We start from the raw sequence: 22,058 nt of genomic DNA, 5'->3' as shown, positions 1-22,058 counted from the left end.
GTTTATAAGTTGGATTATATGAACTAGATTAGTAATCTTACAGTTAAAAATGCCAAAAAAATAAGTGATTTTTGTTACAGGTTGTATACTTTTTATTTGATATTTCAATTTAGATTATTTTAGTCATTTTTCTTATTGTAAACTTTAATGTATATTTAAGTAATTTTTAATTGATATATATACTGGAAGTAATCTTTTACAAACACAATCAAATACCAAAAAAGAAAAAATTACACACATAATTATTATTTTTTTAAATATGTATAAAAGGTCTTGTGTCCTAAATTCGCCTTGGATCTCCAAAACGTCCGAGTCGGCCTAGATGAGAATAATAATGCAAAACCGTTTTTTGAAACAACAGATCAAAGAAGTGGTAAGTATGCACATAAATATTAAATTACAATTCTTAATTTTTGTGTTTTGTTTTTACCGAAAAACGAATATGTAATTTGTTTAACGTCATTATTGTTTTGATCTGAAAATCCAAATCAAACAATATTGTTCAGCATTGTATAAGTTCGAATATGGTGATTTTGTTCTTATTTGAGTGTAATTTGAAAGATAATTTAGAAAAATTATAATGTATACTAAGAGTAACAAAAAAAATTTAAATAATTGAACAGAATATATTAAAAAATTAAAAGTAGTTAATAATTTTTTAAGTATAAATAGAATCCCAATGATCACGCACTTTCTTCGGCATAGTGCTTAACATGATGGAGGATCCATTGGGTTGTTTGGGATAGCTTATTGTAAGTTAAAAATTGATAATCATAAAGTAAAAATTGAAAGTATTTTTTTCCTAGTTTATAAGTAATCAACTTTTTTCAGCTTATTCAAGTTATTTCTACCTAAAAGACTACAAACAAAAATTACACCAAATAATCTAACATAAATTTTTAAATTAAAATAAGTTATAATCACCCCTATAATTTACGCCGCCAAACTACTCCGTTAACTGCTCGGCCTGAACTCTCCTCCAAAACCATGGACTGTGCGAACGGCCTTTATGGATCGGCCATGCGGAAGAAAATGGGATTTTATGTGGGCCCATCTTCACAGATAGGGAGTACAATCCACAACCCAACATTCAACTTTGTTTGGAAATTTAATTATTTTATGAGATGAAAAATATTTCATTTAGGATAATTTATGATTTTTTTTTATAGTTAAATAGATAATTGTAATAATAATAATAATAATTAATTAATGTGTTAAAAATATAATATTTTATTTTATTAACTATTTAAATATTTTTTATCTTTATTAACTATTTTATCCAAAAAAAAAAAAAAAAAAAAACGTGTTGCCAACGAGGCCTCAATGAGTACCATGAGATGACTATCGTTAGTTTGGCATGATGTTTTCTGACTGCCACGTGGAGATGTTAAGTTGAAGATCTATATGAAAAATGATATATAAGTTAACTTCTTAAACCTAATCATATATAGATGAGATGATTAGTGGATAATTAAAAAAGATATACGTGAGGAGTTTGTGTAAAATATTTTAATACATTATCACACCATTAATTTTTAAAAAATGAGTGTAAATTTTAATCTTAAATAACATTACTATTCTTCAATATAAGTTCAAAAATGAGGTTAATTTTCAATTCACAAGTCTCTTTTCAGTTTTTTTATTTTTTTATTTATAAATTCTTATAAAAATTTAAAATTCAAATACAATCTTATTTTTTTTTAGTAGCCAAAGATAAGATAATTAACGACCAACGTAAATTTAGTCGCCATTGAATGTTGCCGACTAGGCTTTGGCGACCAACGGGACGACGAATAACTTTAGTTGCCATTGACTTTCGGCAAATAAAAAATAACCTTTGGCAACTAAAAATTTGATCGCCAAAAGTGTAATTTCTTATAGTGAATTAATGTATATTTGTGAAAATTTACATGATTTTGTGAGGTAATCATGTATATTTATGAAAATTTACACAAGTATATAAGATATACACCTTATACACCCAAGCACTTCGCTTTCGTCTAATTCCAATGAACCAATGGAGACGTTACTTTGAAGTAGGGGTGTAAATCTGGCACGGCCTGGCCTGGCCCATGTTCGGGTTCACGGGCTCCCGCCAAAATTCGGGCCAATCCAAACCGACCCACGGGCCAAAAAAATAGGCCTAGAGCCAAGGCTATTCGAGCCTTGGGCGGGCTAGTAGGCCAGGCCTCGAGCTTGACTCTTTTTTTTTTTGCTTTTTTAAATTTTTTTTACCAAATTTTATTATTTTTCACTAAAAAAGACACTGGGCCTCGGGTGGGCCGAGTTTCAGACCGGGCCTTTAGTGGGCCTTAAGCGGGCCGATGGACTGGACCAGATGGGCCAAGCCAGACTTCAAAATGAAGACCCAGACCCAGGGGCTCGGGTTGGGCTCAGGCCCGGGTACAAACGGGTTGGGCTCACCCCGGGCCACGGGCGGATTTTGGGCCGTCCACAGGCCGCAGGCCATTTTTACACTCCTACCTTAAAGTATCTATTTCTTCAATATTACTGCTGGTAATGCTAACAGTTTAGGTCAATTTTCAATTCACAAGTCTCTTCTTAATTTTCTTTCTCTTTTACAATTTTTTATAAAAATTTAAGAGTAAATTACAAATATATCTCATGATATTTATTTGGAGATTTTTTTAAGGTCCCTGGTATTAAGATTTTATAGCATAAAGAACACTCAATATTTTCATAATGTCTAAGGTCCCTCAACATTGATCTAGAGAAAATTCGATCTAGAGAATTTCTCTGGACATATCACAGAGAAAATTCCAAATTTCTCTGGATAGTGCTCTGCTTCTTGATATTAGTCCTCCGAGGGTAGTGATATTTGTCGACGGAGGAATCTTCATCGGAGGAACATTTAAACTAGAGAAAATTGAACAACACAAAGAATATTAAGCATAGGAGAAAAAATTACCCAGAGAAAATTAAAATTTCTCTGAGTTTAAACCAGAGAAATTCAAAAAAAAAAAAAAATTGAAAAACACAAAGAAAATTATACAGGGCAGAAAAAATTTGAAATTTCATTGGATTCAAACTCTTTTAATATATATTGCAAACAAGTCAGAATCCTTCAAACCCCAAACATCTGTAATCTTATGATAAGCTTAAAATTTACTCAAAACCAAACCATTGTACATCATGGTTGATAAGCATTGAAAACAAGAAATATACACAAATAAACTATAGATTTCCAAACCAGAGAATTTCACTAATCCAAACCAGAGAAATTCAATCAAAAATTCAATCCACACCAGAGAATTTCTCTGGTTTAAACCGGAAAAATTTGGTGGGGATAAGGACAGAGTGATTGAAGAGAAATAATCAAACACTTGGCGAGCATAAACATGGATTGAACATTTCAATCCAGAGAAAATTGAACAACCAGATAAAAATTTCAGAGAAAATTGAACAACCAGAGAAAATTTCAATCTAAAGAAAGTTGAACAACCAGAGAAAATTTCAATCTAGAGAAAACTGAGCAACCGAAGAAAATTGAATTACTCAAACACCAAAAATAGAGACAAATAGATACCAATACCATAAGCTTCAGAACCAAAAAACTTGTTAGGCTAAGTCCTCAATGACATTTCAAAATTTCAATATTCGGATTTGAAGAAGACACATTCTTGACTTCAATCTCTGGATCCACTCTTCTCTCTCTTCTCCTTCGACGTCTCTCCTCTCAAAACCCTAACCTCTTCAAAACCACTAGACCTCTCTTTCTCTCTCATCTTCTCTTCACACCCAAACCCTTCTCTTCTCTCTTCTTTCCCCCAAACCCCTTTGACTCCGAACCCACCTCTCTCTCAGCTTGTATGAGCTTCGTCTTTGACCAAATCGATGCCATCGAGAGAGAACGCTCTCAGAAAGACGACACTCTTCAGCGAATACGCGCTTGGCGCGAGTCCAAGAAGAACAAAATCCACGAACATAGAAACCACAATCTAGGATTTTGTGGCACTGAATTGAGGCCAATTGAGCCTAGCTCGGCGGAGATGGAGGTAAAGGAGGAGGAAGGCGGGGGGTTGTTGAGTAAGGAGGTGGAATTGGTACATCCATGGCCTGAGTGGATTGAATTGGTGGAGAGGTTGGTGCAGCAGAACTATTTTGATCATAGGAGGAATGATGAGGTGAAGATAGTGGAGGATTTGGGGTTTCAAATGTCGGATGTTGCGGAGGAAGGGATAGATTTCACGAGGGTGTGATTTTAGAGACCTTAGATATCAAAAAATAATATTCTGGATCTCTTCCATTACTAAAAATGTAAGAGGGACCTTAGACTAATTTTCCCTATTTATTTAAGATACAAATTATCTTTCGTGATTTTAAAAATTACATCTCGTCCCTTTAAATTTATACTCGGATAGCAAACATTTATTTTAATTAATAAGTTATCAAGTCAATTAACAATTTTAATAATGTCATAAATATTTTTTAATTAATAATTCAAATAATTTTTAAAATTATAGAAAGTTATCTATATTTTAAGTAAGACTAAAAAAATATATTTGTATGTTATTCAAAATTCAAAATATAAACACAATTTTCTAAATCGCCTTATAGTAGGATGGCACATTGCCAAAGTCATTTGAGTTTCTTTAATGAAGCCCCATCCACTTGTTCAATATAATTTATGTAACCAACAAAAATTATAGTCAGGATTGCTTTCAAGTAGAGCTCATGTTCCCATCAACAATAAGGGGTTAGTTCAGTAAATAAGACATTCGAATCCTTCGCTCAAGACTTGAGTTTAAGTCTCTATAGTCTCTTGTTGGGATTAAACATACTCTTTAGTGCCTAGAGCACATGGGGGCCTAAGCTTCGGCCCCGACAACGGCATAGGTTTAGGTGCTAAGAGACAATACTCCTTGGTGGGTATATTGGAATAGCATATCTGCATATCTATTTAATGAATCAAAAAAAAAAAAAAAGTTCATTTTCCTATCACCCCACCATTTAATAATAAGAAGAAGAAGAAGAAGAAAGAAACAAAAAAATGTATTTTTATTTTCTTTTTTTGGATAAATTACAAAAATACCTTCTGAATTTACTTAAAATATAAATTGTCATTGTAATTTTGAAAATTACAAATATCTCATTATCAGAATTTTTTATTTAATAGAATTAACAGAAAAAAATAAAATTCCTAACTACTCCTCTATATAACAATAACATTATCTGAATTGTTAATTAAAATATATTTTTGATATCATTAAAATTGTTAATTGACTTAATAATTTTTTAATAAAAAGGGTAATTTTTTATGTGATTAGAAATTTAAGGAACGAGATATAATATCTAAAACCACATATAGTAATTTTATATTTCAAACAAATCTTAGAGAGTGTATTTATAATTTATCCTTATTTTTTGGGGGTTAAAAAATTAGCTTAGCGGTCTGTTGACTAAACGCAAAAACATGTGATATTTAGATTGAGTTTGAATCTTAAATTTGTGTGATGAAAAATAAAATGAAAGAAATTTGTGAAAAAATTAACTTTTTATTTAATTTACAAATTATTTTTTAAATTTTATTTTTTTATACATCTTAACATAAATTTAAAATTCAAACACGATCTTATAAATAACCTTATACTTATATAACATGGGAAAATGACTGAGGCCCCAGTGGGGGTGACCCCCACCACCCCCACTGTTTTTTCATTGGCTGAATTTTTTTTTTTTTTTTTTTTTTTTATTTATCTTGCTATCAAAAAGCCCCACATGGAGGTGGGGGTGCTTGGGGTCACCCCCACTGGGGTCCCCAGCAACTATTTGTGCATATAGATTTATTGGAAGTACTTAAACTAAAATCTTTAATATGATGAAGTACTCTGGGGTGTTTGAAAAGTTGATTATTTTAGTAGGTAATTTTAATTTTTGACTATTTTAATAGATTAACATAGTTGTGTTAATTGAGAAGAATGTTAGATTTTTTTATAATTAAATGTGATATTTGTGAGAAAAAAATGAAATGATTATAAATTTAATATGATATTTTGCCTTATCAATTATTTTAATTTATTTATCTTTTAATTATATTTTAATCCAAAATTCAAAAAAAATTATTGCCAAACACCTCCTTAACATGCAAGTCTAGATCGTCTTCTTGGAGGATCTCTACTTGGTTCCCTACTTGGTGGACCATTGGGCTCACTTTTGGGTCTAATTCTAATGATGTGAACTATTCATATTTTAGGATTTGTAAAGTATATTATACTTGTAAAAAATCAAGTTGATCGAATATTGGAGCCCACGTGTTCGGATCATTGAACTAAATATCGTTTTATTAAAAAATAAAACTATTTATTAATTTTTTAATAAACAATTTTTAGTTCGATGTTCTGAACACGTGATTTTCAATATCCGATCAATTTAATTTTTTACAAATATAATATATTCGACAAATCCTAAAATATGAATAATTCAAATTATCAAAACTAAGCCCAAAAGTGAACCCAATAACTCCCCACAAATGTATCGGCCCACACGTTTGCTATCTATCGTTTACTAAAAAAATTAAATTTATAGTAATAAATTCATAAAATTCAAAAATAATTTAAACATAATTTCTTTTAAATTATAAAATAATAAAAAAATCAACTAGACAAATTTCATACAAGGGCTTGGTATTAGTAGTTAGACTCATGAAAAATTTACTAACCTCCTGCTCCTAGCATACTGCCTCTAAAAAAAAAAAGAAAAATGCATCGAATTCTCCATGGCTCGAGTGGCCCGAATCCAAAACGACATTATTTTGGTTTTTTTTTTCCCTCTTTTATATCTGAAATAGAAACAGAGGTAGGAAGGAAGAGAGAGAGAGAGAAGAGAGAGAAGGAAGGAGGAAGAGAAAAGAAGAAGAGAAGAGGGAGGGGAGACCATCACCGGCACCCACCATCCTTTGTGTGTATACATAGATCTGTGTGTACACATATCTGTATCTCTCTCTCTATGTATCTATCTCTCACTCTGTGTATCTCTCTCTCTTTCATTCTCTATATCTCTCTCTCTCTCTATGAAGTCTCTGTGTGATGATGATGATGTGTTGGTTGTTGATGATCTCCTCTTCTTTTCTTTTTTCTTCTTTCTTCTTCTTTTGTGAGTTATGGAAATGATGAAGAAAAGGGGGAAAAAAATGAAAAATCCCAAAACGATGTCGTTTTGGGATTTGAGTCACTCGAGTCACAGAAAATTCGAGCTACGTCACTACTACCTATAAAGATAAAGATCATACTTTTTTTGTGTGATGTATGTTTTTTAATCACACATTTTAAGTTTTATTAAAGTGTGATATTTGGGAGTGTGATTAAAAAGAGTCATTTTTAATCACACTTTTTAAATGTCATTAAAAAATGATTTCATTACATCTTTTAAGTGTGATTAAAAATATTAAGATCACATCTTTTAAGTGTGATTACTAACATTTAGATCACATTTTTTAAGTGTGATTAATTACATTTAGATCACATTTTTTAAGTGTGATTAAAAACATTTAGATCACATATTTTAAGTGTAATTAATAACATTTAGATCACATCTTTTAAGAGTAATTAATAACTAATAAAACATGTGATAAAAAAAAAAGAATTCAACATATTTGAAGAATAATCAATATTATTTTTGTACGGGCATTTGAAGAATATAATACACACTATATACTATATATATTTTGAATCACAACCATATATTAAATGGAATAACGTCATATATTTCATAAATGAAAGTTAAATGTTCAAAGTACATACAAAGGAATTAATAAAAAAATTTTAACTATGATTACATATATTAAAAAATGAAAAAAAAAACTTCAAAAAACTAAGTTCTTGAATTCTTTGACCATATTTTGCATCTCTCCAGGAAATTTTTGACCTGAAAAATAAAAACGCAAATTAATTCAAAAACCGCTAGAAGCATATGAATAAACTTACTATTTTTGTAGAGACTGTTCTTGTCTTATAAAAGACAAAATCAGAAATTTTCTCATCACATTGACTCTTCATCCCCTGCATCAATAGAAAAGGAATAACGACTTTGATTGTTACTAGTATAAAATGTTTGTATTACCATATATAAATATGACATATACATAGAATCAATAAATCCAAAATGAAAATCTTCAATATATGGCCGGATATTTTAAAGTCATAAAACCAAATATATATAGAATCAACAAATCCAAAATTATAAACCAAACACCCCCTTCTTCATTTCTCACCAAATCACTCTAAACAGAGTATGTATATTTATTTTGAATTGACAATGAAGATTAAGGTTATTGAGAGAGCTTAATTTATGAACTGGTTATATATGCAGAAGGTACTTACTATGATGATAAATCAGGAGTAAAACCTCCCTGACTAATCTGTTGTAACATCAAATCAATCTTGGCATTAACCTCCACACTATTAGACTCCAAGTTTTGTACTCTTGCATTCAGTTCCTCATTGATTCTCCATTGCTCTTCAAGCAACACTATCTACTAAGAGAGCTAATTGAAATGTAGGAGTGGCATGAACTTGGACAGTCATCAAGATCCCCTATGTGATATGTAGATCAAGAAGCAGGTAAGATAAGTAGCAAGTTCCACTACCATTTGGATGCCCAAAGTCAAGATGCAGAGAAAAAACAAACATCGAATCCAAATCAAAAAAAGTAATAAGAAACATCAAAGATAGTACCGTGGAAACTTGCAGAAATACTTGAATTACAGTTCAAAAAGATCTAAGTTTGGTGTAAATACCAAATGTAATAAGGCAACAAAACTTACAGCAATGAAACTAAGCTGAACCAGTATGTAAACATAATCTGATGTTTTAATGAATAGCTCTGGCAACTTACAATCAAGATTCCCAGCAGATTAGCTATTACAGTCATTGCAAGCGCAAGAGCAAAATTCCCCCTAGCAAGCTGCATTTCAGCAATTAAATCATGTTGTCAAACTTGCAACCATTTTTCTGTCCCGGTCTGCTGCTAAATCAAAATGGAGCAAAAACTTAAATCAAGGGAACATTAATACGAATTAACATACCCGAGTCAACGCCACTCCACTTGATAATGTGCCTGTTTGGCAGAAATTATTTACAGCTTATTTCAGTTTTCAGCTTAATTTAAGCTATTTTGATGTGTTTGGTTAAGCTTATAGCTTTGTGGAAGTTAGAAATCAGCTTATTCTTTGAGTGGGGCAGGAGATGCTTTAAGAATAAGCTGGAAATCAGCTTAAGCTGAAAGTTATAAGCTATAAGCTGTTTAGGCACAAGCTATAAACACTTTCCCACAGCTCTACCAAACAGGGCTAATGTTGTTGGCATACAGCTAAATATGGCCAGTCCTATAGGAAGCAGAACCACTAACAAAATTTTGCAAAGAATCCATAGAAAATAGCAAATGACTGCGTCAATCAATTGTTATACCCTCATCCCTCTGCCTCCCCTCTTCCCAACCCCAATATTGATATGAAATGGCTGAACTCTCTCATCTCATCTTTCTGGGTTTTCCTCCAAATCAAAGGGCAGAGAAAATTTGAGTGCTTGGATGGAAGAGGGCCTGAAAATATTAGATTTGATAGCATATAAGTAGTTGGAAATACTAAAGGGGGAGTTTTTGGAACTTCTGGGAATCAAAGATATTACGCTTGAACTACTTTGAAAGAAGGCGTTCTGCAGATTCTGGATGGTAATGTAACTATGAAACAAAAAGACAAGATGCATAGATAAAGAAAATAAATAAATAGTTACAGGAGCCTCCCAATTTTCAGGGTTGTTTGGGGTGTCCTAAATAAGTGCACTTTTTGACTTTTTATGAAATATGGGTTGGGTATGGGTTGAGTTTGAAGTGATGTAATAGAGAGGTGATGTGATTTAAATAAGATGATATGACTTAAATAGGATAGTGACTTTTTGACTTTTTTTTATTATGCCAAACCAAGCCTAAGCCAGAACAGCCTAAAAACCAAATATTGAAAACACCCATGAGAAAAGACCTTCAAAAAGAAATATGGATGTGTAAAACCATTTGAACTACATCAATCTGTACTGCATTAAAGTATCCTGGTCGGTTCTTAAGAAGCTTGTGCTTATACAGGGTGAATAATTGATTATACATCAATCAATCTATACTGCATTACTAATCTTCTTCTTCTTGCTTGCTTTTTTTTTTGGGGGGGTAGGTCAAATAGAACCAATTTCATATGTCATCTATTAGTTGCTTTTAGCAAATAATATATTGCAACTTAGGTCAATAATTGATTAGTAATTCTTCGACTAGGGCTGTAAAACACTACAAACCAAGCCCCGATTGTGATACCTGTGACAAATTCTTGAGGCTAGAGCTAAAGTTGCAAAATAAACCTTGAAAATAAGGGAGTCATCAACAAGATAGAACCCTACACTGGCAAGAAGAGAAGCCATTTAGTATTATATCAAGAACTAAAATTTGAAGAAAAAAGAAGAAGAGAAATAATTGGAACTAAACATTTTAAAGATAAGGTAGTAAGAATTACGACAATAGGGGACAAAATAATACTAATTGAAGCAAGTATAATTAATGTGGTTTGCGCCTATGCACGCCAAATAGGATTGGAGAACATATTAAAAGACAATTTTGGGATCAACTGATGAGTTAATGCAAAAATAACTGGAGGAGAGAGAATAATAGGTGGAGATTTCAATGGTCAAGTAAAAAAAGATAAGTACGGACGCAACACGGTACATGGTAGATATGATTTTAGTGACCAAAACAAGGCCAGAGAAGGTATCTTAGATTTCGCAGTAGCATTTAATTGCATAGTAACCAACACCTTTAAAATATTTTTTTTTAATTTTTTTTTATAATAATAATAAAAGAGAGAAAAATACTTAAAAACTTTTAAAGTAGGTCAAATAAAAGTCAAACTGTCAAAGAAATAACTTTCTTGTAAGAAAATAAACCGCTTAATATGTAAAGATTGTAAGGTTACAATTTTTAAAGTTTTTGTAAAAATAAACAAAAAACTATAAACAGAAATGTTACCAAACATGCCTTTAATGTTTGAAGGTACACGGGTTATTTAGATTAAACAGTTATTACACACAATAACATGTTGTAACATTAAAAAATGAATGGATGAAACTGGAAGAATAGTGACGACACTACATATAACACTAAATATTATAGATCACTGGATCTTGTGATCAGAAAATTGGTACCACTAAAGCAGACACAGATCCACAAATCCTCCACTCCATTAAAGAAGGACAAGAAAGAAATTCTTTAGAGAATGAACCTACAAAAATCATAATGGCACTTAAGAAATTTGAGGTCATACTAGCCCAAAAATTCCAACTGGCCATGCCTTAGCAGCTGCACCAATTTCTTCACTACGCAAAGTTAGACATGTATCATGGAAAATCCAAGGATAGCATCACAAACGATATAGCCAATGACAAATTAATTATGTAAGAATCTTACCAGATATAATAAATATCCCAAAAGCAATAAATTTTGACATATAGTATCTATCAGCCAGACAACCAAGACTAGGATTTACTAGCCCTACCATGATTAGACTCATAAACCTATAATGGACCAACAAGGAGTTCATACAAGCCCTACACTATTGTTAAACATGGATTTTTTTGCTTAAACCCCAAATCAGAAAGGATTGAAAATACTTGTTCATGGCATCATCAATGAGCAATAAATTGTAGGATAACATTTTGAGTAAAGTTACTATTTCAATAGAACCTAAATGTGTAACCAATTTGGCCAAGACCTAGGTCTAGAAACCAGTAATTGGAATGACAACATTACAAAAAACCCATTGTCACTTTTTTACATTATCACCCTAACTCATTGACATTCACAGCACCAATCAGGATGGGAGCTAATACTTTCTAAATTTAAGCTTGTTCACATGCACGCAGACAACAAAATTAAATTAAATTAAATTAAATAATGGACATAACAATTACCTCATTGCTTTCAGGGGAACACAGTCGGCCAACTACCTCTGGCAAGTCATCAGGGAAGTGGCATCGATTGACGATAACGCACTTTGATCTAGTTTTGTTATCCTCCCACATGGCCTACAATAGGAACACAAAGCTTCTCCATATAAAGACACTATCATAGAATTAAAATGAAAAAACTGTTTTTTCTCAACAAAGAAGAAGTTCAGTGATTCCTACAAGTAGCTACACTACAGGAATAAATCTACACTTTACAGGGCTTAGAACCTAGACTGAACATTGTGTGCAATCAGGCTAGGACAGCCACCAAAAAAACAAGGTTAAAGCAGTCTCCTAGGCTCCTTGGATTACATTATAAGCCCAGCAGGTGTGTGCTGATATAGAAGGGTCCCACAGATGATTGGGACCAAACTAGTTCAACTTTCAACAATCAAGGTAAAGCAAGGCAGCAAATCACAAGGTCAAACCCAAGGAGAAGACTCAACACAAGCAACAGCAGCAACATCTGCAACTATCATCAGATTTTAATCTTATATATATAATATTAATCATTTATGGTTGTGTTTTTTTGTCCTAGATTTTGTTTCTTAGGTACAAAACAAAGCAAGTTGAATTGGTTGGATGCATAGATGCAAATCTGTATTAGGAACAGGCCTCATTTTAATTATTTTTAATAACAAATGAAAATCTTGGGACCAAACCATCACCCACAGATGATTGGGACCAAACCAGTTCAACTTTCAACAATCAAGGTGAAGCAAGGCAGCAAACCGCAAGGTCAAACCCAAGGAGAAGACTCAACACAAGCAACAGCCAACTCAGGAGCAACACAGTAGCAGTAATTTGTTTCAACAAATATATTATGTTAAGTGCTTTTAGTGATTTGAAAATTAAATTATGAAAAACATACTTACAGAGCAAGCTGTAGTTATCATCTGTTTTATCTCTCAACAATGCTCTTTACTTGGTTTTCACCCATGAGACATTTAGATATTTAATACAAGAAATCGCAATGAAGGTGCACTTCAAGATTAGCAAAGCTAGGTAGAATAACATACTTTACATTCAATTCATTGAGAACAAAGAATTAAAAGAATAGTAAAGCTCCCGCAACTGGAGGCCCTTACAGCACATCAAGATATATATATATATATATTTTACATTCAGAACACCGAAAAAGATGAAGATACTAACAAAATTATACTCACCCCTCAATGTAATCCGACTAGAGAAGATCAAGATATGTAGCCCATTGTTTCTAATGACCTTAAAAAAAAAAAAAAAAAGTTTAAAAAAAAAATTAGACCAGATCCACATACACAACATATTCGCCATATTTCAGATCCTCTACTCTGCCTTGCTTCAGGGCAGCCTATTTATTATTCTCCCTAAAATTTTTCTCTCTCTTTTCCTCTAAAAGCTAGAGTTCTATCTTTCCCTTTTAATGCTCAGATGGAGTTCATTGTACAATTGTGCCAAAATATAATTCAAAAGATACTTGTCTCGAAAAGAGAAATATTAAATCTACATAATTTTCAATCAGAAGTCATAAACACAACATCACATTTTCCTGTCAAGCAAGAGTTTGACAATTTCCATGGGAAAAAAACATGTAACAATCTCAATTTTGACCCAAACCACCAATTCATTAAAACAATGAAAGAACCTGGAATAACCAACTTTACACCCCACCATTTTACAATTTCAGACCAGATACCCTGTCATATGTTCAAGATGCCGCTTTATTTGTTTCTGCTTTGGAGATTTCAATTTTCATACTTTTCTTTCCTAATTAGTCTCTCATTGCCAGTTATTTACAGTTGACACTCATGTGGCCGGTTAACAAACATAATCACACTATGAATTAGTAAAATTTGACATAAATTTAGCTTCCACTAAATAAGTGCAAGATTTAGAAACTGTTCAAGTCCTGGCTTCATCCCTTATTTGCAAAGTAGTAAAAAAAAATGTGCTCATAAAATTACTAGATCTGTCATTAAACCTATGGGTTTGACAAACATTTTAGGAATATTGACAACATTGATTTCGAATAAACAAGGGATTATCACGATTATAAAAATTAATTTGTGTTTGGGAATCATTATAAAAAAAAAAAAAAAATCTAGAGAAAAAAGGGAAAAAGAAAGAAAAGTAAAAAAAAAAGGGCTTCTGAATCTGAAACGTAGCCACATCTGAAGATATTAACTGTAAATTGAACTATAATTAAAATCATAACCACAACTCTGATCCACATGAACATAAATTTCATAATCAAGGTTGCTGATCTATAAACAAAAATCCAAAAACATACACAAGGGCAACTGCATGCCAAACCAAAATTTGATTACCAACTCCAAATTAAATTAGAAATATGCCCAAATCAAGATTTACAAGGTTGATCCATATTCAAAACACTAATTAAAAAACCCAAGTACATATCAAGATAAATTCCATCAACAAATATTCTCAAACATGCAAAACATCAAACATAAAGAATCCACATTATAAAAACACAGCTAACAGTGCAAAAAATCCAAAACCCAAATCAATGAAATTAAGACATGCAACTAATTAGTCTCTCATTCCAATTTTCATATATGTCTCTCAAGAAATAGACATACATTTCACAAAATAGAGCCCAAAATTGGGAATCTTCTTCTAACAAGAAAAAAAAGAAGGCATTTGGCAATGAAAAAAAAATCAACTAGGGCACAGAAATTGCAATTTATAGGGCAAAGAGAGAGAAGCACCCATGCCTGCGAATTTGTCAACAGAAAAAATAAGAAGAAGCTGAAAAAGAAGAAGAAGAAGAAGAGAGAGAGAGAGAGAGAATCTGCTCAAAGGTAGCAAAATTTCTATGAAATCTACACAATTCCAAATCTAATCGTAATGTACAACAAAAACAAAGTTCAAAATCATAAACTAATTACGATTGCAAGAAGGTAGATATACATATATATATATATGTGTGTGTGTGTGTGTGTGTGTGAGAGAGAGAGAGAGACAGAGGGTTGAGATAGAGAGAGAAAGTAGTACCTTCTTCGCTTTGCTCCTTCCTTCAGCTCTCCATCTCTCTGCGATGAGACAGTTCAGACCCTTCCATTCTCCTGCAATTTTGCTCCTTCGAACCCTTCTCTTCTCTGTGCCTAACTATGTTCCTTTTGACAATCAAAGGGTTGAAGAAAACGAAATAGGGCTTCGTTTCAGAAAGACCTGTGTGCTTGTGAAATTCAATCTGTTGGGAATGAAAGAGTCGTCCTCTGTCATTCGGGTGCGCGCGAATTTAGAAATTATATATTTTATATAAAAATCAAATTGAAATATTTTATACAATCACACTTATTTGGAAGCGTGATCAAATATATATATATATATAATTATACTTATTTAAAAAGTGTGATTAAAAAATAATAATATATATATAATTATATTTTAATTAGAATATGTGATTAATATATATATATATATATAATTACACTTATTTAAAAAATGTGATTAAAAAATAGTATTGTATATATAATCACATTTTAATTAGAATGTGTGATTAAAAAATAGTAGTGTATATATAATTACATTTTCATTAAAATGTGTGATTAAAAAATATATATATAATCACACTTAATTGAAAAATGACATAAAAAATATATATATAATCACACTTCATTAGAATGTGTGATTAAAAAATAAATTTTAGGGGGTGTTTTGAGAAGTTGGTAAAAAGTTAACTTTTGACTTTTTACCAAGCTTTTTGACTTTTTTAGAATTGATTTGAGAAATTGGTAAAAGCTGACTTTTTTTATTTTTGGTTTAATATTTTTTAAAAGTGTCACATCACTCTAAAATGACCAAAATATTCTTACTTTTTGATTTTTGAATTAATTAATTAAAATGTTTCAGAGGATAGTTTGGTAAATTTAGGTGTTGCTTTTTTGGGTCTTTCCAAATGGGATTTTCAGCGTTTTGGGATGGTTTGGCGTTTTTGAGCTGCACACAAAACGTAGCTTTTTTTGTGTGTTGCCAAAACGACACTAAGTGGGATTAAAATATCAATCTAATTTTTTTTATCACATTTTCAATAAAAATAAGATTTTTTTTTTTATCAAAGTATGATATTTAACTATTTTTGTAATAGTGCGTAGCAGGATTGAAAAAAAAAAATTGAAAACTTAAAAAAATCTACAATCTTTTGACATGTGATCCTATAAATTTCCCCTTCACTTCTTGCTTCAAAACGCACCCCATCAATCATAAATTGAGAGAGAGAGAGAGAGAGAGAGAGAAAAAGAAGAAATGGCTAGAGTAGATCTTGTTATTGTTGTGATGCTCATCTCTCTGGTGCTAAGAATGGCATTGGTTCAAAGCCAAGATGGGCCTAACCAAGTGAACTGGGCCACCAGAGGTGACAATCAAAATGAGGTTGTCACCACCCTCCAATTCTATTTCCACGACACCTTGAGTGGGAAGAACCCAAGCGTAGTTAGGGTGGCTCAAGCTGTCACCACCAACATTCATCGACCCTTTTCGGTCTTGTGGCTATGGTCGACGACCCATTAATGGAGGGGCCGGACCCCTTGTCGAAGCTTGTGGGCCAAGCCCAGGGACTGTACGCAGGCCCGACCCTGAGGGCAGGCCAAAGAGGCCTGCGCCTTGGGCCCCAAATTTGGACTGAAAATAGGGCTCCAAATTTTGATTTTTTGTTTTAGATATAAAAAAAAAAAAATTCAAATATTATAAGCCCAATTGAACATAGGGCCAAAAAAAACATATCAAATTTGAGGCCCAATGAACATGGGCCCAAAAACATAAAACAGATCATGATATTCCCACAGAATGAATTCATATCATGATATATCAGATTTGAGGCCCAATGAACATCATGATATACCCACAGAATGAATTCACATGGGTCTTGTTTGCATATTTGACGAAACACGTACACAGCACCTGAGAAGAATGAAACACATACACAGCACCTGAGATTCTAAGAAGAATGAAACACATTTCTGTCTCTTTCATATTTGACGAAAACCGTTAGTCTTGCATTGGACTGATGAAGATGAAACCGTGAGTTTTCAATCTTCTCCTCTCCTCCATATTTGATGGACGCCGAGCATTAACGATTTTGGACATCAAAACCGTGAGTCTCTCTCTATATATATCACATTTAAATGGAGGAAGTTTTTGCCCCAAATTTTTCCCTAATTTGTTGCCCTAATTTTTCCCCTAATTTTCCTCTTAATTTCTTGCCCTATATAATTTGTTCTTTAAATTAAAAAATTACCTAATTTATGTGCTTCAGTGAAAGTCTATAATTTTTGTTGTGCTTTAATTCTGAAAGTATATTATTTGCAGAGATCAGTGATTGTGAATTTGTGTGGATTTGTGATTAGGAAGTATATTTTTGGATGTGAAAAAAGAAAAAAGAAACAAAAATTAGAAAATTTTATTCAATCTCAATCGGAAGCGCTTGATAAATTTTTTGATAGCAAGAAACAAATAAATTTAAATGACTATAGCCTGTGTTTGGCAAGTGGGTTTGCAGGCTTTTTTGGCTATTTTAGCCACAAAAAACAAAATAGGCTATTTTAGCCATAACAAACAAAACATCACATCCAACCCATAATCATTACGTTCTTCTCTCACAAAAAAACTCAAAAAAGCCAAAAAGTCAAAAAGTCCTTCCCAAACCAAGCTTTTAAGCCTAGGCTAAAATAGCCAAAAAAACCAAAAAGTCAAAAAGCCAAAAAGCCAACCCACTTCCCAAACGGAGGCTATATGTGCAAATAAATTTTTATCCATTTATCCATCAATTTTTTTTTTTTTTTTTTTTCAATGTAAGAAAGGCCTCTTTTTCGAAAGTCGCCTTGGGCCCCCTAAATCTCAGGGTCGGCCCTGACTGTACGGCTCGTCCAGCCAGACCAAGCTTGCTTTCATCTTCGCCATGAACTTTGGCTTCCTAGATGGGATATACAATAGCAGCTCTATCAGCCAAGATGGCCTAGACTCTGCCTTGGTCCCAGTACGTGAAATCGCCGTAGTTGGAGGTACCGGGGTTTTCCGGTTTGCACGTGGAAATGCCATTGCGAAAACGTACTCGGTTAATTTACAACCGGTGATGCCATTGTTGGGTACAATGTTACTGTTGTTACTCCAAAATTTTAACAATGTTGTTACAATGGCATCCAAATTTTACATTTATAAATGTGCAAATAAGGGGGAGAAATGACTCTCATCCCATCTTTATTCTGAATACATTAATTTTAGTAATCCAGAATATGTGATAAGAAAGGTAATGTATAATATTACTCTTTTGAATAATGTGATTCCATTATTTAAGGTTAAACAAAAAAAAAAAATACATTCCAAGTGAGCCAGAATAATTTTTTCCCTCCCGAACACGGCCTTCTCTCTGTTTGTGTTGTTCTTTTCTCTTTCAGTTCATCACTACCAACACTGCAAACATCACTGACTTCCATTTACACAAACTCAAAACAAGATTCTCCATTGGATAAATACCGCCATGGAATTAAAAATATATATTTAAAACCGCTTTAAAACACCACCAGTCGCAACCAACTACAGAAACCTAAATGAAGGTGAAATTCCAATAGAAAAGTAATGAAAAACACAACAAACTAAAATCAAACCGGGGAGACTCGTTAATTGAGGAGTGTGTTGTGCGAATTTTCAAAACTGAAAATTTGATTCAATCTAATCTCATCCAGAAATAAAATCAAATATGAAAATTTGGATTTATCAAAAAGTGCTTCAAGGCATTTGGCGTTGCCGCTGTTAGAGAAGTTGTTGAATTTGTGTGGGAAGCCAACAAAATGCCAAGGAGCAAGGAAAAATCATGTGAATAAAATAATATACTTATATTCCACATAATTTCACATTTTTTTTTCCTTTCTATTTCCAAATCTCTCTCTAAATTTTCTAACCAAAAGGCACCAAAAATCCAAACCAAAAAGTAGAGCAATCACTAGCCTTGCCGATCCACTTGTTCAATATAATTTATGTGAACTAGCAAAAATTAGGCTTTCTAAATTTTTTAATATGAAGCAGAAGATATTATTTGATCTTCTCTTCTTTTTCAATTACTTATGATCCGATTGAGTGTACAAGCAACAACAATAGCAAGGGATAAATTTTGGTAAATACTTGATTTGATACAAGTTTGATAAATGGATTGCATCTTATTTTTATCAGAATTTTCATTAAATTTAAATTTAATGAATGATTAGAGATGCAAGTAATCGAAAAAAAAAATGTTAATTACATCATTGGTTGTTGAAGAAGACATTATGTAATTTCTAATATTTTAATTGTCATTTTGATTCTTAAAATGTTTAAATAGAGTGTTTTGACTTGAAATGAAAATTTATAAAAGGTCATTTCATTTTGTTTAGAATTACTGACAAATTCTGTTTGTATAACATTACTCTTCAAACTAAAGGTTCTATTTTTTTTTTTCTTTAAAATGCAGTTCAAATGCATTTTTATTAGGGGATTTTTTTTAAAGTCCATGGTATTAAGATTTTGTAGCATAAAAAACAATCAATATTTTCATAATGTCTAAGGTCTCTCAACATCGATCCAGAGAAAATTCAATTTAGAGAATTTCTCTGGACAAATCATAGAGAAAATTTCAAACTTCTATGGACACATCACAGGGAAAATTTCAAATTTCTCTGGTCACATCACAGAGAAAATTTTACACATCACCGACACCAAATTTCTCTGGACATATCACAGCTCTGGACACATTACAGAGAAAATTTTACACATCACCCACACCAAATTTCTTTGGACACATCACAGATAATTTTTACACATCTCTAACACCAAATTTTTCTGGGTTCAAACTAGAGAAAATTGAAATTTCTCTGAATTCAAACTAAAGAAATTTTTTTCCTTTTCCTTTTCTTATTTCAACTTTTGTTTATTAACAATACTATTATTGTTGTTGACCATTACTTCATATCCAATTTATGCAACCATTTATGTATAAACTAATATTTCTACAAAACCCTTTACAATGACATTAGAATTAGACATTCAAAAAATACGAGGACCAACTAACATTCCAATCCTTAGTAAGCATTTTGTGTTGTATGATTTTCTTACCTGGCTTGATCCGGATAAACTTGGCTGCCTTGATCTCGCACATCTCTAAACATCAAAAGAAATGAGTTGAACCCTTCAGATGAAGCCTGCCCAAGATCCACAGTAGCAAGTTACTAAACGAATTCATGGTCCGAACTTTGTTCACAAATTTTTCTAGCTTTGCTCACATAGAATTGAAATTTTCTAGCTCTATTCACGGAGAATTCCTTTGACTTTGTTCACAAATTTCTTTGTGTTTGTTCACAATTTTAAATCAGAGAAATTTTAGCACAATGATTTTAAACCAGAGAAATTGTTTTAACCAAACAAGGGAAATTTTAATCAAACCAGAGAAATTGTGTTTGTTTACAATTTTAAACTAGAGAAAATTGAGTATAACAAAAATTCGAACACCTTCTTCGTTGAATAACAAAAGTTCTCTCCTTGGCATTTCATCAAATACCTTTTTTGCTGAAAACTGTGTTGACCTTGACATCTTCACCAAACTTACATACCAGCAAAGAGTTTTCCATAAATTCACATCTGTGTTGAACATTTTCTTCCAAGGTTTTTCTTTCTTTTTTTTCCTTACGAAAAGTTGAGTTAAATTCCCATAAAAAAAACCAATCAAAAACAGGGTCCTATTACTTCCCTCAAACCCTACCAAGAAGAAATCTATTTTTGAAGTAAGTTGTTCATAATGTCCATAATGTCCATTTCACATATAATATGTATCAGGAAACACAATAGTATTACCATTCATATAATTACCCAATAATCACAATTCAAACTATTTAAGCTTCTTTATATCGGTCAAATTTCTTGAATGGCTAAAAGCGTTTGTTGGATTGCTTTGCTTGGATACATCATAAACATACACACGTAAATATATATATATATATATATATATATAGAGAGAGAGAGAGAGAGAGAGAGATAGGATAGATGTCGCCTTTAGTGCCGGAGGCCATGAAGAGAGCCACCAATTGAGTCCTCCTGGTACTCTCGCTCTTCGTCTTCATAACTCCCATTCCCTTCAACGATTTCGTCTGTGACATATGCGTGTGAGAGTTGAGGGACCTTAGACATTATAAAATAATATTGTAGATCTCTTCTATTACTAAATATAAGAGAGGAATCTTAGACTAATTTTCCCTTTTTATTAATATGACATTGTTACTTTAGGCAATTTTTTTTCTTTAAACTGCAACACCAAAGACTACAAGTAACGCATACATTAACCTAGTAGCACCCTTAAACAAATAATTTGATAATACAATATTCATATTGTTGGTGCAAGTCTTCCACCACCTCCACCTACAAATAATAATAATAGGAAGCATTAAAGAGAATGAAAGAAAACAGATAATTATGATTTTTTTTTACTCTCAAGAAATTGGCTTCAAAGCCAGTTGACTAAATGTAAAGACATGTGAAGACGTGAAACTAATTGGGTTGCGTTTAGATCTGAGATTTAGAAAGAAGATGAAAAGGAAAAGGATTTCAAAAAAACAAAAAAATCACATTTTGTTTCATTCACAAATTACTTTTCAATTTCTCATTTTTTTCTAAATCCCTAATACTGTGTTTGGTTGAGAGATGTGAGAAGAAATTTAAAAAGAAAAATGGAAAAGGTAGTGAAATGTGAATAAAACATACCTACATTTCACTTAGGGTTGGTTTGGCATGAACTATATAATCCATCTTTTTATCTTTTTTTCATCACATCACCTCTCTACTTTTCTGCACATCTTTTTGTAAAAAGACAAAAAGTACACTTTTTTAGGACACCCCAAACCAACCCTTAGTTTCATATACCTTTTCCTTTTCTTTTTTCAAATCTCTCTCAAAATCTCTCAACCAAATTCAATATAAACAAATCTATAAGATCAAAACAACCTTATAGCGAAGACATTTGACTTTCTTGATGAAGTCCCATCCACTTGCTCGAAATAATTTATTCAAACCAACAAAAATCAGGCTTTGACAATC

At 32.1% G+C, this 22,058-nt stretch overlaps 2 long non-coding RNA genes and 1 pseudogene across 4 annotated transcripts; 1 reads left to right on the top strand and 2 right to left on the bottom strand.

The window, feature by feature from the left end:
• Nucleotides 1-7,702: 7,702 nt before the first annotated feature.
• Nucleotides 7,703-9,127, bottom strand: LOC145819895 (uncharacterized). 2 transcript variants are annotated; one of them, XR_014360638.1, is made up of 4 exons: nucleotides 9,044-9,127; nucleotides 8,854-8,922; nucleotides 8,340-8,552; nucleotides 7,703-8,018 (listed from the first exon to the last, which is right to left on the bottom strand). It is a non-coding gene; the product is annotated as an uncharacterized LOC145819895 (long non-coding RNA). The 2 variants fall into 2 exon arrangements; XR_014360637.1 differs by having other exon boundaries at nucleotides 7,703-7,884.
• Nucleotides 9,128-9,422: 295 nt separating this feature from the next.
• LOC114320367 (uncharacterized) lies at nucleotides 9,423-15,256 on the bottom strand. Of its 2 annotated transcripts, none has more exons than XR_003649806.2 (4): nucleotides 14,997-15,256; nucleotides 11,964-12,077; nucleotides 10,318-10,401; nucleotides 9,423-9,558 (listed from the first exon to the last, which is right to left on the bottom strand). It is a non-coding gene; the product is annotated as an uncharacterized LOC114320367 (long non-coding RNA). The 2 variants fall into 2 exon arrangements; XR_014360636.1 differs by having other exon boundaries at nucleotides 10,318-10,396.
• A 994-nt stretch (nucleotides 15,257-16,250) lies between these two features.
• Nucleotides 16,251-18,122, top strand: LOC114320356 (dirigent protein 23 pseudogene; annotated as a pseudogene).
• Nucleotides 18,123-22,058: the final 3,936 nt, after the last annotated feature.

The sequence above is a fragment of the Camellia sinensis genome, chromosome 2 (assembly GCF_055761805.1).
Source record: "Camellia sinensis isolate YWXY chromosome 2, ASM5576180v1, whole genome shotgun sequence".
NCBI lineage: Eukaryota > Viridiplantae > Streptophyta > Magnoliopsida > Ericales > Theaceae > Camellia > Camellia sinensis.
This window is presented reverse-complemented; position numbering and strand designations above follow the sequence as displayed.